Below are 15,830 nucleotides of genomic sequence, written 5' to 3'. Positions count from 1 at the left end.
GCTTAGCGAATGTAAATTGCAATTTTTCTGACAACGGACTCTATCTAAATTGGTAATTTCATTAGATCCGACATCTAATTGTATCTCTTTATGCAATAAATTCCTAGTTTCATACTTATTGGGAAATATAGATCTATCAACATGTTATTAAAGATAATAGTGCCTGAATTGTTTAGTCAGTCAGTCATGAGCAATGTAGTACTTGACATCGATTCATGTTATCATATAGTATGAACACAGCAAAATTAAATTATCAGTATAAATTTTACAGTAGTAAAAGTCGTGAAAGTATTAACGGTAGTAGAAGAAAGTAAACATAACCAATCTTATTTGAAAAGAAAGAATGAATATGAAGATTAAAAATTCAAGAACTTTGGAACAAAGAGTGGGTGCAACTGAGCTATAGCGACTAATGATCAGGCATGTTTGTCTAACGTTTCCGACCACTGATTATGATAGTCGCATGGATTCCAAACAGGTAGACTCCAATCTACTTATACATCTAATTCCAAACGGCTAGTGACTACATGGAATGTCTCGATTTGTTTCAACTAACGGTAAGACTACAATTTATGGACGACCTTTGAGCGACGCTAAAGAGACCTTAAGAGTGTCCACCAATTAACTATAATCAAATGATGGTTATAAACTAGTGTGAGGAATTAGAGTAATGATTTACAGTTGATGGTTAGGGTTAACAATTAGATTAAGGGTTTTCATCACAAACTGACTTCAGCTATAATATCAAAACTCTATTCGGTCAAATGAATGGGTGAATTTTACGCAAAAACCGAGACCTGTTATCTTATATTCGATTGGTTCGTCCAAAAATTATAGTCTCGCCCAACTTACTCCTACACTAGTCAACATCACGCATCAAGATAGGTGACGGCTAGACATACATAATAAATGTCCCAGACAATTCAGTCAATGAAAGTTCATTACCTCAATCATCGGTTTACTATCGCTGACTAGCACCCTGAGTCTAACCTCAATTTTGCTTACCCAGTAGTCCAAAAATGCTTATGTAACACTTCTACAGCATCTATGATTAATTAATGGTAATTTAAGAATATTTTCTATCTTTAGAGGTCTCGTTTCACAGTGAAAAGGCAAACTATTGTGCAACAAACTCGCCCTTTCTTTGATAAGTAGTCATCTCAGCTACTTCAAATGTGACAGAATTCAGCAAGAATCAAATGAGATTTTTGAATCATCAGATATCAACCAACCAAGATAAGAGAAGTAGTCCGCTCAACCAATTATTTGACTCCGTACCCAGTTTTTTCAGTGTTCCATGTTTTACTAGTTTCAGATAGTTATATGTATATTTCTAAAATGTTTTATATTATTCTCCAGTCAGTCCGTTGTCTATCCAGTTTACTACTGTTTTAATGCAGTCCATCTAACAAATAATTTATTTTCAATAATTATGTATCTTTTTACATCATGTATTGTTGTTTTTTCTTTTATTTCTCATTACTATTCTTTAAAGTTATATCCCTTTCAATCCCCGGCTCCTAAGTTATTCGTTTAACTCATAGACTGAAAATAAAAATAGAACTTTTAAACGAAACAGATAAAAGACTTCTCTTATCAGTACATGTTCAGGCTTAGAAAAAGAGAAAGAAAAAAAACAGTTATATTGTTGAACAGATAGACAATAAAAAATATAGCTCATTCATTCAGTTTATTTTACGACATTTCATGTTACAAAGGATATTTATGTAGATAAAAACAAGTATAAGTGAACTTCACATTGAAAATATACATATATATACTACTTTCACATATCCAAGTAGTACGTTGTTATATATATATATATATATATAAAGCTTTTAATAGAATGTCAAATCAAGGAAATATATTGTAAAACAATAGTCTAGTTAGAACTAGTTTGACTTAGTTCATTGTCAAGTGTAGAAACTAATTAATCTCAATTGTGCACATCATCTTAAGCTTTTTAGGTTTTTATTGAATATAATTAAGCTATTGATGATGCGACATCTTCATGAACGAGTAAATTTCAGTATGAAAAGGTTAGTGAAGATTAGTAGGCAATAATGAACACATATTTCGGACTCTAATTACCACTTATTAACATTAGGAAACTGAAATGTTTATGAGCTTGTTTGTTTTTTGTTAAGTTCTTGGTACTAATCTTGTAAAAATATCCAAACATTGATAGATATTTCATAACTCATTTATACTAAAAGTAAATCCATTGAAAGTATACATTATTTCGTTTAAAAACCGTGTTTGTTCTAAGGCAGTTACTCACTGAAGATAATGGTGGACGGTTGCGTAATATCGTGAACTAGATGAAGTTAGACATTAACACCATTGAATACCAGTTCAGTATTCTAGAGATTAAGGGTTCGTGAGCGAGATCTAACGTCCTGTGTTCGAGACCTACATGCCGGATCTTGGATGCGCCCTACTGAGATGTCCTACACTGGAACGAAACGGCCGTCCAGTGCTTCCAGGTTTTCAATCGTGGTCTAACTTATACTGACTCATGAATCCAACTACTAAATTACTAAAATCTCCACAAACCCCCATTCTGATAAAAACTTTTTATTAAAAACTCATCTCTTAAATAACATTATTTGTACAAAAATATTATGTTTACTGTAGTCAAAATTTGAACACAGATTATATCAAGTGTTTACAGGTCAGCATAAACTAATCAGTTTAGCAATTTACACAAACTATGTGGTGTGTGCTACTGGTGTTAATAGATATAAGTACTATGAACCATCAATCGAAAATAAAATATCTGGAAGCAGAAGGCTAAGAAGATCGAAGAAAAGTGAGTGAGAACAGAGAATGTTTGGTATGGAAACGAAATAACAGTGAAGTCTGAGGCGATTGATTGACATTTCGCAAATAAAGTATTTACTATATGGATTATCAAATTATACGAAGAGATTATAAGCAAAGATATATAGTGTCTAGCAGTGGAATCCAGTTTGACGCGCGCCCAGTCCTATTTGGAACTCGTCAGCTGGATGTACCTGCGTCTCACAGTCGATGTTCACTCTGGGACTCGAACCCAGTATCTCTCGCTTCAAACGCCATCGCATTATCCACTCAGCTACTGAGTCCTGATAGCCAATTGCTTGTGCAATGGAGTGAAGTTTGAATTCACTTAGTATTTTTTTGTTTGAATCGTCCCATTGATTTTTAGGACTGCAACTGGTCAGTCTCTTATTGGCATATGTGCATTAAGGGTATATCGAGGCAATACACACAGTACGCACACACGCCAGTAAGAGACTGATCAATTGCAGTCCTAAACATCAATGAAAAGATTCAAATAAACAATACCAAAAAGAATTTTACCAAGAGATCCTATCGTTTTATGTTTAAATACATTTGATTATCTCTACTTGTATTCTCATTCACTACAATTAAAGTGTATATTGACATACAGTGATATATATAATTAATTAGTTTCAATTATCTTAAAATCATTTTTTCTTTCAATCAACTATCTTACACAATTAATTCATTCACTATTCAATAGACTGTTTTCTAGAAAGATCTTGATTTTCGAAGAAAAAAAAGAAAAAAAGAGAGAAAAGAGATTGATAACCATCCATTAAAATACCCTCATTATATACATATATTACATAATAATAACAAATTATTCAAATTATACTCATACAGTTTAGTTAATAAAATAATTGAACATTCATCAATCTTTTGTTTACTTATTTAATTATTCCTCCCCCTCCCCCGAAAAAATTTAAAATGTACATTTCGATAGAGAAATAAAAATAAATTAGTTTTTGTTTTTTTTTGTTTTTTGTTTTTTAGTTTTTTTTTTGTTTCAACGTTACTTTTTATTTCATTTTAAAAATTGAATAAATAATTGAATAAGAGAATTGAAGTGTTGAAACATTCAATTTTTGTTTGGCAATCTCGAGGCAGCCCGTACAGGATGCACATATGCCAACATGAGACTGATCCATTGTAGTCCTTAATAACAATGAGAAGACACAAGTAAAAGAAACAACACCAAGTGAATTCTTTTGTTTTGTTTTTTTCTAATTATTATTGTTATTTTAATTGATTACTTAAAGCAAGTTATCTATCTATTCATTTTGTTGAATAAATAATGATAATGAATTTAGATTAGACATGACAGATAGATGAGTGAATATGGAAACAAATTACAAATACAAATGAATGGGTTTTTTTTATTGTCAGAAGGGGTTTTGTGGAGATTTAGTATTTTCATAGTTGAAAGCGTGAGTCAACTGAAGCTAGACAACCATGGAAAATCTGGAAGCACTGGACGGCCACCTCGTTCTATTGTGGGACTCATCAGCAGTGCGGATCCACGATCCCGCCTCGTGAGATTCGAACCCAGGACCTACCAGTTTCGCACCAGAGCACTTAACCCATAATAGGACGAAACGGCCGTCCAGTGCTTACAGGTTTTCCATGGTGGTCTAGCTTCAATTGACTCACGCTTTCAACTATGAGAATGTTTTTTCCACCCTATTTAAACAATTAAATCATTGATATGTATTGGTAATTAAATGAAATTGAACTGGTAATTGTGAAAGTGATAAACTTGTTGTATATAATAATGATTGTTTGTATATCTTTACAAGTTCATACGAGTTTTTGTTCAACTGTAATATATACTAAATTTATCCAGTGTACTGAATAAATACACGAACTGAAATCGTAAAACTATTCAGTGGTCTAGAGGTTAAGCGCTCGCGCGCGAGACTGATAAGTCCTGGGTTCGAATCTCGTGAGGCGGGATCGTGGATGTGCACTGCTAAAGAGTCACACAATAGGACGAAACGGCCTTCAAGTAGTGCTTCCAGGTTTTCTATGGTGGTCTAGCTTCAATTGACTCATGATTTCAACTATATAAAATTACTAAAATCTCCAGAAAACCCTTTTCTAATATTTCATTATTCCATTGTCTTGTCATTTAGTATTTTAATCTTAATGATAAATGTTTTTCTAGCTTCATATGGACAGAGCTTTAACCAATACTCATTATCGACAACCATTAACACAATCCATTAGAACCAGCCATGTGAGAGAACAAGAGATCTTGTTCCATCCTCGTAGACTTGACAAATCTCAATAACATTACTGACCCGTTTTAAAAAGAATATTTATTACTATTAACTCATTAGTTTGATGAATAAATCTCGATATTTCATGGATTTTCTGAGAGCTTCTTGTGAATTCCATTAAAATTCATAGCAGATTAGTCTGCGTAATCATTGGGAAGTGTAGTATTTTCTATGTTTCAGCTTCTTCGACAGTAAAATAAATAGGTTGAAGTGCTCTTATTTGCTATTTAACTGTTTCACGGTTTACGCTTCTGGATGATGCAATCATTTGGAATCATACTTTATATTGTTACGTTTCATGTTATTTACAGATTTTTTATTTATTTCATATTGATTGTTGAAGTTTGTTTTAATGTATAATTGATTCATAAGTTTGTTGATTGATTCTAAAAAAAATTTGAGATATTGTTGGGTTAACTTCACATCTATTCACAACCTCTTGATGATAGAACTGAGGTTTACGTTGAGTTGGAAAGAAAATGAGGCATTAATAATACGATAAAGGGAATTTCCTAAAAAAAACAGTTTTATTATATTTGCACAATTTACAGTTTCTTAAATAGTTCCCAATAAATGAGCGATTACTATATTTATGAAAGCTAAACAATTGTATGAATGCCCAGAAAAAAGACTTTTTGCTCAAAGAGTTATTTTCCCAGCTCTTGGTTTGAAGATAAAATTCATAAGGTATTATAGTAACGATAGGAATTGGATTCCCATGATAGCTTTTGACCAATATGGACTTTCACCTTGTTTTTCCCCTAGTATTCCGAAATATATGTGAACTTCTACAAAGGAACCTACGTATTCCAACTTGTATATGTTACATCTATATATTAGGCAGTTCATGTTGAACGTCTGATGTTAGGTTTGATTTTAAAACAATACCCCCACCATATGAGTAGTTTATAAACAATCAACCTTATGAAAAGAAAGCATTTCGAGTATGAGAGCCGAACCATTATATACTGTGTCGTAGCAGATCATTTGAGAGCAAGTGCTCAATATCTAGGACTTACCGTCACAGAACGGTGCTTGTGTTTGGATTAATCTCAAGTTTTCTTGCAATTTTCACAAAACAATTTGTATATGTATTTATTCTCCGTAAAATCTTTTCATAACACCTGAGAACATACTATTAAAACATTCAACATGATTAGAACCATGGTCGTTATTTGTGATTATGACAATATTTGATCTTAACATATGTTACTGATAGTAATTTTATTCTAATTTTCAGTCAATGATAAACACGTTTGTTCTTTTCAATTTCAACTACTAATTAGTAGTACATACTGAAGAAATAAAATTGTTCACCTCAATAACTAGCAATTCCAATATTGAATTAGAATTTATCTTTTTAGATGAGAAATAAGTCATAAGTTTAAAAACAAAAATATGCCCGAACCTTTCACTGCAGTTTATATGCATATAGTGAGGGAAAATTTGACGATAGAAACACAATTTCATGATCACAAAAATACTTGTTCAATTCATCTTTGACATTCAGAAAATGATAATTGAAAAGTGTGACTGTTTGTGTATAGCAAACAAACAATCTGTCGGCTAAATTAGGCCAAGACACTCAATAGTTGAGCATCTCACATACATTATTTCAATATGTCAACTGTTAAAAATCATTTTAGACAACTGTTAATATAAGCAAAGATGGATAGTGGCTAGCAGTGGAATCCAGTTGACGCGCGTTTCGTCCTATTTGGGGATCGTCAGCTGGATGTATTTGCATCTCAGAGTTGACGTTCATTCTAGGACTCCATTGCACAAGCAAGTGGCTATCAAGACTCAGTAGTTGAGTGGATAACGCGATGGAATTTGAAGCGAAAAATACTGGGCTCGAGTCCCAGAGTGAACACCAACTCTGAGATGCAAGTACATCCAACTGACGAGTCCCAAATAGGACGAAACGCGTGTCCTGGATTCGACTGTTAGCTACTATCCATATTTGCTCATAATGCTTGTTAATTAAGGCTATATCAAGGCAATACGTACAGTATGCATGTATGCCAATAGGAGACTGATCATTCGCCGTCCTAAGCATCAATGGGAAGATTCAAACAAACAATACTAAGTAAATTCAACTGCTAATATAGTTAAGTCGATGCTACACATCTAAACATTTACTCATTCTATCGGTTGAATAACAAATATAAATTTTATATATAGTGGTACCACGAATACACTGTAGACAATATCTTTGTTTATGATACGAAAGCCATCAATTACTCCAGGAACTCAGATACACATCATTAGTTAGTGCCAAATAGCACGGAACCTAGATTCAAGACTTCAAACCATGAGCCTCAAACTAACGAGCAAGTGTCGATAACAGCATTCAGTGTCGAAGTATTCTGGTATTCTATAGTTAACGTGAAAATGTCCCTCTCAGCTTAGTCAAAATAAAATGATAAGACCTATATATATATATATATATATATATATATATATAACCGAAGAAAATATAATTATATAATTAAATTATATTTTTATTACATATTCTTCATATCTCCATATCTAGACATAAATAAACAGACAATTTTAAATGGCGCCTTAAATATCATAAAGTAATTTACTACAATAACATGTACAAATTAAAGCTTATCTATATGTATTTATGCGTTCCGTATAATTTAATTATCCTCCGGAGTACATTTGAATTTTACTTGTCTCCCTATTTCATTATTCTTTTTTTTATTTTTTGTTTTTTTTATTTCATCTTAGTTAATGATGAAACGAAATGGTAAAAATATATTGGCTATATTTGTTTTATCTTCCCCCCCCTATCTATTTGACCCATATTTTATGAGCCGATTCATCAAGTTTTGCATAGTTACATAAAAAAAACAAGACAGGATATGGCTACAAAACTTAAACAATTCATTTATCTTTAACTATCTTTCATCTAGACTGTAATATTATGAATAGCTAATGAAGGTTTACAGGGAACTTTATGAAAATATTTGAATAATATAAGCGATTACATTAATAAATGTTTTGTTGTTTGTAGAAATCCACCCACAAGATAACTCATTGTACCAACGCAAAAACACACCCCTTCATCACGTCACCACAGTTGAATTAAATGTGAATAAGTTAGAAGAGAAATATAAACACATACATACAAAAAAATGCAAGTATATACGTATATACATTTAAATTATGTTTTCCAAGGGAAAAAAAAACAACCGGTACCTGTCGGATTTTACACCCCCTGAACAATAAAAACAATCTTTATGTAAGTTTTTTTCCTTTTCTTTTTTAAAATAATACTTATGATAATAAATATTACAAAATTAATTTTAATTTTATTCATTAAACTGAAGAAAAATTTTTTATTTTTATTTCTTTCCTCTATTAAATTGTAGATTTTCTTTGTTCAAACTTTATTAGACTGAGCCAGAAAAAAAATAAATAAATATTGATACACTTCAAAAAAAAACTTAAATTTCAATCTACCCCCCCTCCCACCCCTCCAAAGAAAAAAGAAAAAGAAATAAAGTATAACACTTACATATGTATTATTATTTAATAGTTGTTACCTACTATTGTAAGATAAATTTTAATATAGAAAAATAAAATTAAGTTAGTAGAATAGTTTCTATTTACTTTCTTGATTTATGATTATTTTCACTTATACTCAAAAACAATGAATAAAATAATGTTATATATATATATACTCAAGAGAATGCCAAAACATTTGATAGAGAAAAAAAAAGAAATATCAGAAGGGAGTTTTGTGGAGATTTTAGTAATTTTATATGGTTGAGATTATGAGTCAATTGAAGCTAGACAACCATGGAAAATCTGGAAGCAGTGGACGGCCGTTTCGTCGTATTATGGGACTCCTCAGCAGTGAGCATCCACGAAATGAAACTATTTATTCATGTTATACCATTAATTCTGTGTATATGTGTGCGTTCAATGTTCAACATTGTATACGTTTAAAACATTAGAATCTCTTTTAGAACTGAGTAATAATGCCAGGATATTTGGGATGCGTTTCTCCTCCTCGAAATGCAAGTTGTTGCTTCGGGACTAGCCTGAGTCAACATCTGAACTAAGGATAGGGAGTGAAGTAGTTGGACGCGTCGACAACTTCACTTATCTTGGAAGTCTAATCAGCCCTAATGGGTTGGTGTCTGACGAAATCTCTGCACGGATTCAAAAAGCTCGTTTGGCTCTTGCCAACTTACGTAACCTACGGTGAAGACGAGATATCCGTCTATCAATTAGGGGCGGGTATACTGCGAAGCAGTTCGCTCTGTTCTACTTTACAGCTGCGAAACGTGGCCATTAAGGGTAGAAGATACTCGTAAGTTACTAGTATTTGACCACATATGCCTTAGAAATATTGCTCGCATCTGTTGGGATCACTGGGTAAGTAATAGTGAGGTTAGACGCAGGGTATTAAGGAATGATGGTAAATCAGTTGATGAGGTGATGAATCTTCATCGACTGAGATGGTTGGGCCACGTGTTACGTATGCCTGAACACCGATTACCACGACGCGCTATGCTGACTAGTATTGGCAATGGTTGGAAGAGAATTAGGGTCGGCCAAACCAAAACGTGGCATCAGAGCATGAATTCACCAACTTCTAGTCTGAGTCATGTTGGTAAGATGTAGACTACCTGGTTAGGGTCTGCGTGACTATCGTAACCAATGGTTGGAGACTGGGTGACGTTACCCAGAATCGATCACAATGGCGCAGGTGTATACACTCTTTATCTTCCCTTAAATCATGAGATATAAATTTCTCCATAACTTTTTCCTTCCTATACTATATTCTTATATACAACCTATCTTTTATATACTACTACCATAAATTTAACTACTTCTATGAATCCTGTGTTCATCATGTTGTGCTAACGAGGTATGGCAACTTGGACCGATGCATATGTTTGCCTGGTCCTACGTTGTAGCTGACTGACTGACTGAGTTAATAAGTAAATGAGCGAGTTAAAAAACAGATTTTTAAATAAATTAAAGGTGTATAATAATAACAACAATGTTAATGAATTTTCTTTAAAAGTTACATAAATATGTTGTATAGAATTCAGCATTAGAAATAACGAATGGAGTTGGATGGTGGCTAGCAATAGAATCCAGGGTGTGCGTTTCATCCTAATTGGGACTATTCAGCTGGATATACCAGTATATCTCAGGGTTGATATTCACTCTGGGACTTGAACAGAAAGAGCGTTCTGGATTCCATTATTATTCATCGTCTATCTCTGTCTGTGAATTGGTGGTAATATCAAGACACTACGAACAGGATGTACATAAGTCAAAAAGAGACTATTCAGTCTCAGTCCTAAACATTATTGGAAAGTTACAAACAAACATTATATGTGAGTAGTGATTAGAGTTTATTCCTAGGTGTAATTGTACACAAAATAATAATACTCATCATGATTTTGTCTTTAACTTGAATAAATCTTCTAGTCATAACTAGTAGGTTTCAGTCATCTATAGCGACCTAATAACATAACTTGTAGTTAAAATGGTGAATGACTTATCTCTCATTTATCCAATATACAGTCAATGTTTAATTAAAATCAATTCAACCTTGCATAATTTATATTTAGTTCTAGAGAATATATGAAAGTCTTATAAAGTATTTAGATTCTATAGACATTTCTCTATTTTTAATTTATTTAAGTAACAAATTGTATATTGAAGAAAAAGGTCTATGTGACGTTTTCTTGATTACTCACCATTTTTATTAACTCTTATCTCACATAACTATCAAATCTAGTCTGTTTAAAGTTGATCGATCATTAATAAGTGCTGGTGAAATTCTGTCTAGTAAGTTTCAGTGTGGTTGCTAGTCTGAATGATTGAACAACACATACTCTGTGTTAATATGTAAGGCAGTGATTAGAGGATGTCAATAGAAAACCGTTAACATACGTTTCGTTCTACTTAGAACTCGTTGGCAATGATTATCTGTAATCTTGATGGAACTGGTCCTACATGGTGGGTTCGCGTCTACAACTTGAAGTTTCGCAGTCTTAGTTGTTACTATCAGACTTGTCGCGTCCCTACTGACTACGTGTAGAAATGAGGTATTTGTAGTTGATTGATCATTGAGTTTTGTTGGGTGTCCCGTTTATCTAATCCTTTTATGTTGATGGAATTATGTCAGTTAAGTAATGTCTGAGGCTGTGAACTAGTGTGACATCGGTTTGAGTCCACCAAGAAGAATAACTTCTTTTAATATGGAAGATGTGATCTACTGATGAGTGACAACCATTACAAAACGTCAGTCTTTTGTCTCTTACCAACTACATTTAACCATCTAACAAGACTAATTTATGATTTTGTAAGTATCTAAAATTAGTTGATATAAAACACAAAACTTCCTTGCCTTGATAATAGTGATATTTTCCCTACCGACTAGTTTTCAAACAAATTCTTCAAGTCTATAGTGAGAAACAGGGAGGTAATTGGTGTTCGACAACTTTAAGTGGTAAACAGATACCATCCTTCAAAGACATGGGATAAAATTAGTGTTAATACATGACGAACTGACAGGAGTTTGGAAAAATCATATACTACTGAATACCGAACTAGTAATACAAAGTTAATGTGTTTATAGTAATAGCCGGAAATTTTGAATTCGATTCAATATAAATATGCAGATATAGCATTTTCATCAGTATCGAACTATTACCAACTGACTCAATACTATTACTTGTTTCTTACGGGTTTAATATAAGTTAATCTCAACTGATAATAGAAACAAATTTTAAATTGATTAAACCTTTACACATATTCATCTTAACTAATCATTTAGGCATTAATTTAGTGAATAAAAAATAAAAAAATATTTTTTCCAACGAAGACTGATCAAAAATCAGCTCTAAAGAACAACAATTTAATTATTCAGACGTTTACTAATAATCAAAGATGGATAGTGGCTAGCAATGGAATCCAGGACTCGCGTTTCGTCCTATTTGGGACTCGTCAGCTGGTATGCAATTATATTGCACCTTCTTAACATTGATGAAGTAATAGCCATACATTTGAAAAAACCACAATTGTGTGTCCAAAACAGATTGCTACAACCTCTTCTTCCACCATGGTCTCAATTTTTAATAAATTTTTTTCTTTCTTCATACTCTTCTTCCTTTATAGCCATCTGCTTCCCCTTCCATCTTCTCCTTAAACCTTCTACTCCCAACTAGTTTATTTCTGTTTCTATGATCCTCCTGATTACATTTAATTATGAAATTATGAATTAATACTTTTTTTTACTTTTAAAACTAATAAAAATATTATGGACACATAATAACAGGAATATATATATATATATATATATATCTGAAAGCATGTAATAGTCAGGAATCTAGTCTGTTGACGTTTTCCTTTTCAAAGAAATTTGTGCTTGTTTGGACAGCATCAATGCAACTCTTTGTGTATGTGGGGCATTTTCTTCTTCATGACCGGAGTATAACAGAAGCTCCCCTGAAGATAGTCGTTGTTGTCCAACCTGCATCCAATGTGTTTCACTGATCCCAAGCATCTCCATGTACCTATAAAAATGGTTGCTCGGGTTGTTAGAAGGTGCATCGGCCTCATGACTTCCGAAGGAACTCGGCTTTCATCATGAGATGTCATAATTATTCCTTCAACTCCCAGGGCAGAGTTTTAATGGCTTGAATAATTTTTTTCTGGTTAGCGTTTTTTTAGCGAGTTAGTTTTCTACGGGATGGGGTCGCTAACCCCATGCCCAAACCCCCTCCTTTATCCGGGCTTGGGACCGGCAGTAGCCTCTAGAGGAGCTACAGGCGGAGTTAAAGAAATTCGTAGCATATGTTATTCAGATCCATTTGCATCAGACTGTCCGGTCTGCGCTCATACTTTATCTTCAGTTAGACGGTACTGTACGATGAACAGTGAACGTTTCGTGTCTAGTTTTAACCTATGCTTATATATATATATATATATATATTGATACATCCTTAAGTATATACTTGTATCAAAATTAAGTATATACTTGTATCAAAATCACTCAATGATTCATTTAAATATAAACGGAAGTCTTAGTATATAGATATACATTGAGTATACACTTAAAAGTCCACTTAACCACTGTAATCGAGTAAAAATTTATTGATGAATTCAATATCTTCTATTCTTTCTTATATCTTTACATTACAACAATCATAAAAGTAAAATTAATTAAATATTATTATTATCACTATATTACTATTATTACTATTATTATTAGTAGTAGTATTACTAGTTCAGAAAAGAAATCCTGCAAAACAACTCGAATGACGAAATGGAATAATAATGTAAGAGGGAAAGTATGTTGAATTAAATTTGCAATAAGATAAATGTTAATCAGTTTGGAAAAGAAAAAGAAAAGAGAAATTAGTCAGGAAATCAACTAAGAACGTAAAAATGATCGTAATTATTTATTAACTACTTATTATTGAGTACAGGAAATTCATTTATCCACATATATATATATATATATATATATATATATATATATATATGGTTTATCGTGCAAGTCACTTAGACCGAACTATACTACTTATTTCCGGTCAACTTTTTTTATGTCCCTTATTATTTCTTGTAATAATTATCTTTAATCACCATTACCAATTAAATTAAAAGATGTATATATATACACACACACAAACATAAATAGAAAGGGAAATAAATGGTAATATCCTTCACGTTTTAATGATAACTGATATTTATCTCATAATAACGAATATTTTGATGACTATTGTAAGGATGGCTCGTTGACAAACTCAAAGAAGCCTCAAGAAGTCCAGAGAGAACCGAAGACATTCCGTCCAATCACTGCTAGGGGAACATTCTAGAATGTCGACGTGTAGCTCCCCTATTGGATGAATAAGAAGGACCCCCTATGTGCCTATTGGCTGTCCGAAATGATAATTTACTTTCAGGCAAAAACTATAAATACATGAGATTTTTGTACCATGTTTGACATTGTTTGGGGAATAAAATTCCTACATACTAGTCTTCCGTCTTCTAATTATGCAACTAGGGAGGGTTCTAGCGTTCGAGTGCTCAAGTATTACGCGACATACTAAGAATCTAAGTAGTAGTAGAAGTAGTCGTATTGTTAGTAGTTGTAGTAATAGTAATGATTACAGTGGCGGTTCGATATTCAAATTGTATTATTGCCAGTACTAATGTAGTGAACAAGAACACGAGTGGAGACAATCGGATGTATTTAAGCACAAATTACAAAATATCTCATTAAATTCTGATAACCATACAATGAACAGTTAATTTGCAAAATAACAATCAATTGTCTCAATCTTAACTGTTCCTTCTGCAAATATCAGTCCGTCTTCTCTGATTTCATTGTTCATGCATTTTGGTACCGATTGCGCTTCATTCCTGCTCTTTCCTTATCGATCTTCTACCAAAATACAATCTCTGTCTGACCGTCACCATATGCTACTGATGTGGATATAAGTAAGCCATTAATAATAATAATAATACACTAATACTAACATTAATAACTGTACGACCGCCCATGGGGAAAGTCTTGAACTATAACACACTATTGTTTTACACATTCTCATTAAACTGTCAGGACCAATCCCCTAAAACTCCAGCTACAGATACAAGATTTCATCATCATCATCATCATCACAAGCGATCACCACATCAATCATTTTAATCGCTGAAAAATTCCCATCATATGAATACACAGATATGTTTATTATTGTAATGTTATTCATTCTTATTTTTTTAGGCAAAAGAAAAAGATACTTGACATGTTGTTTCGCTTTTTACTCAATGATGAATTAGATAAATTGGACTAATGTCAAAATAATGCTAACAGTAATAATAGTAGTAATAATGATGGTTATTATTATTGCAAACTATCCACTTCATGTCATCCATTTTGTTTATTTCCAAATAATAAACCACTTTGTCTATTCCAATACATAAGTCTCAGTTTATGTTGAAATTTAAGTAAGAGAATGAACAAAAACAATGAACTGAAACAAATGAATTTTAGTTTACTGGGAAGATTAATTCTTATTCAAAATAAATTTGATTAATGTGTTATGGAGTTATGGTAAGTAAATATAACTGTAACTGACAGTTATAATACAGTTTGAATTGTTTAGAAGAAAACTGATCGATTGGTAAACAAAATTTCATGAGTGGATCAATGTTAGATCACCATTAAAAACCTGGAAGCACTGGTGGATGGTCATTTTGTTCTAGTATAGGACTCGCGAGACGTGTGCATCCACGATCCCACACTTGAAACTCGTACACAGGACTTTAGGTTTCGCGGGCGGACGCTTAACTTCTAGACCACTGAGCCGGCAAACAACGGTGTTTGTTGTGAGGCAGTAACTCACTGAAGACAATGGTAGACGGTCGCTCAATATCGTGGATAAGTTGAAGTTAGACATTAAACCGCTGTATGCCGATTCAGCGGTCTAGAGATTAAGCGTTTGTGAGCGAGACCTAACGTCCTGTGTTCGATTCCCACATATGGGATCATGGATGCATACTGTTGAGGAGCCCCATACTAGGATGAAACGGCCGTCCAGTACTTCCAGGTTTCCCTTGGTGGTCTAACGTTGATCCATTCATGATATCAATCTTGACCCAACAATCTACATGACCCTTTACTGATCAATAGAATTTCAACAGCAAATAATAACGATTTCAGTTTATCGAAGTTTT

The 15,830-nt window shown here is 32.8% G+C and overlaps 1 non-coding gene across 1 annotated transcript; it reads right to left on the bottom strand.

Annotated features, from left to right (window-relative positions):
• Positions 1-3,037: 3,037 nt before the first annotated feature.
• Positions 3,038-3,104, bottom strand: Smp_tRNA_02000_Gln_TTG.1.1. Its single transcript has one exon. It is a non-coding gene (tRNA).
• Between the last annotated feature and the right edge of the window lie 12,726 nt (positions 3,105-15,830).

Source organism: Schistosoma mansoni, chromosome 4, assembly GCF_000237925.1.
Source record: "Schistosoma mansoni strain Puerto Rico chromosome 4, complete genome".
Lineage (NCBI taxonomy): Eukaryota > Metazoa > Platyhelminthes > Trematoda > Strigeidida > Schistosomatidae > Schistosoma > Schistosoma mansoni.
Note: the sequence above shows the minus strand (reverse complement) of the source record. Positions and strands in the feature narration are given on the sequence as shown.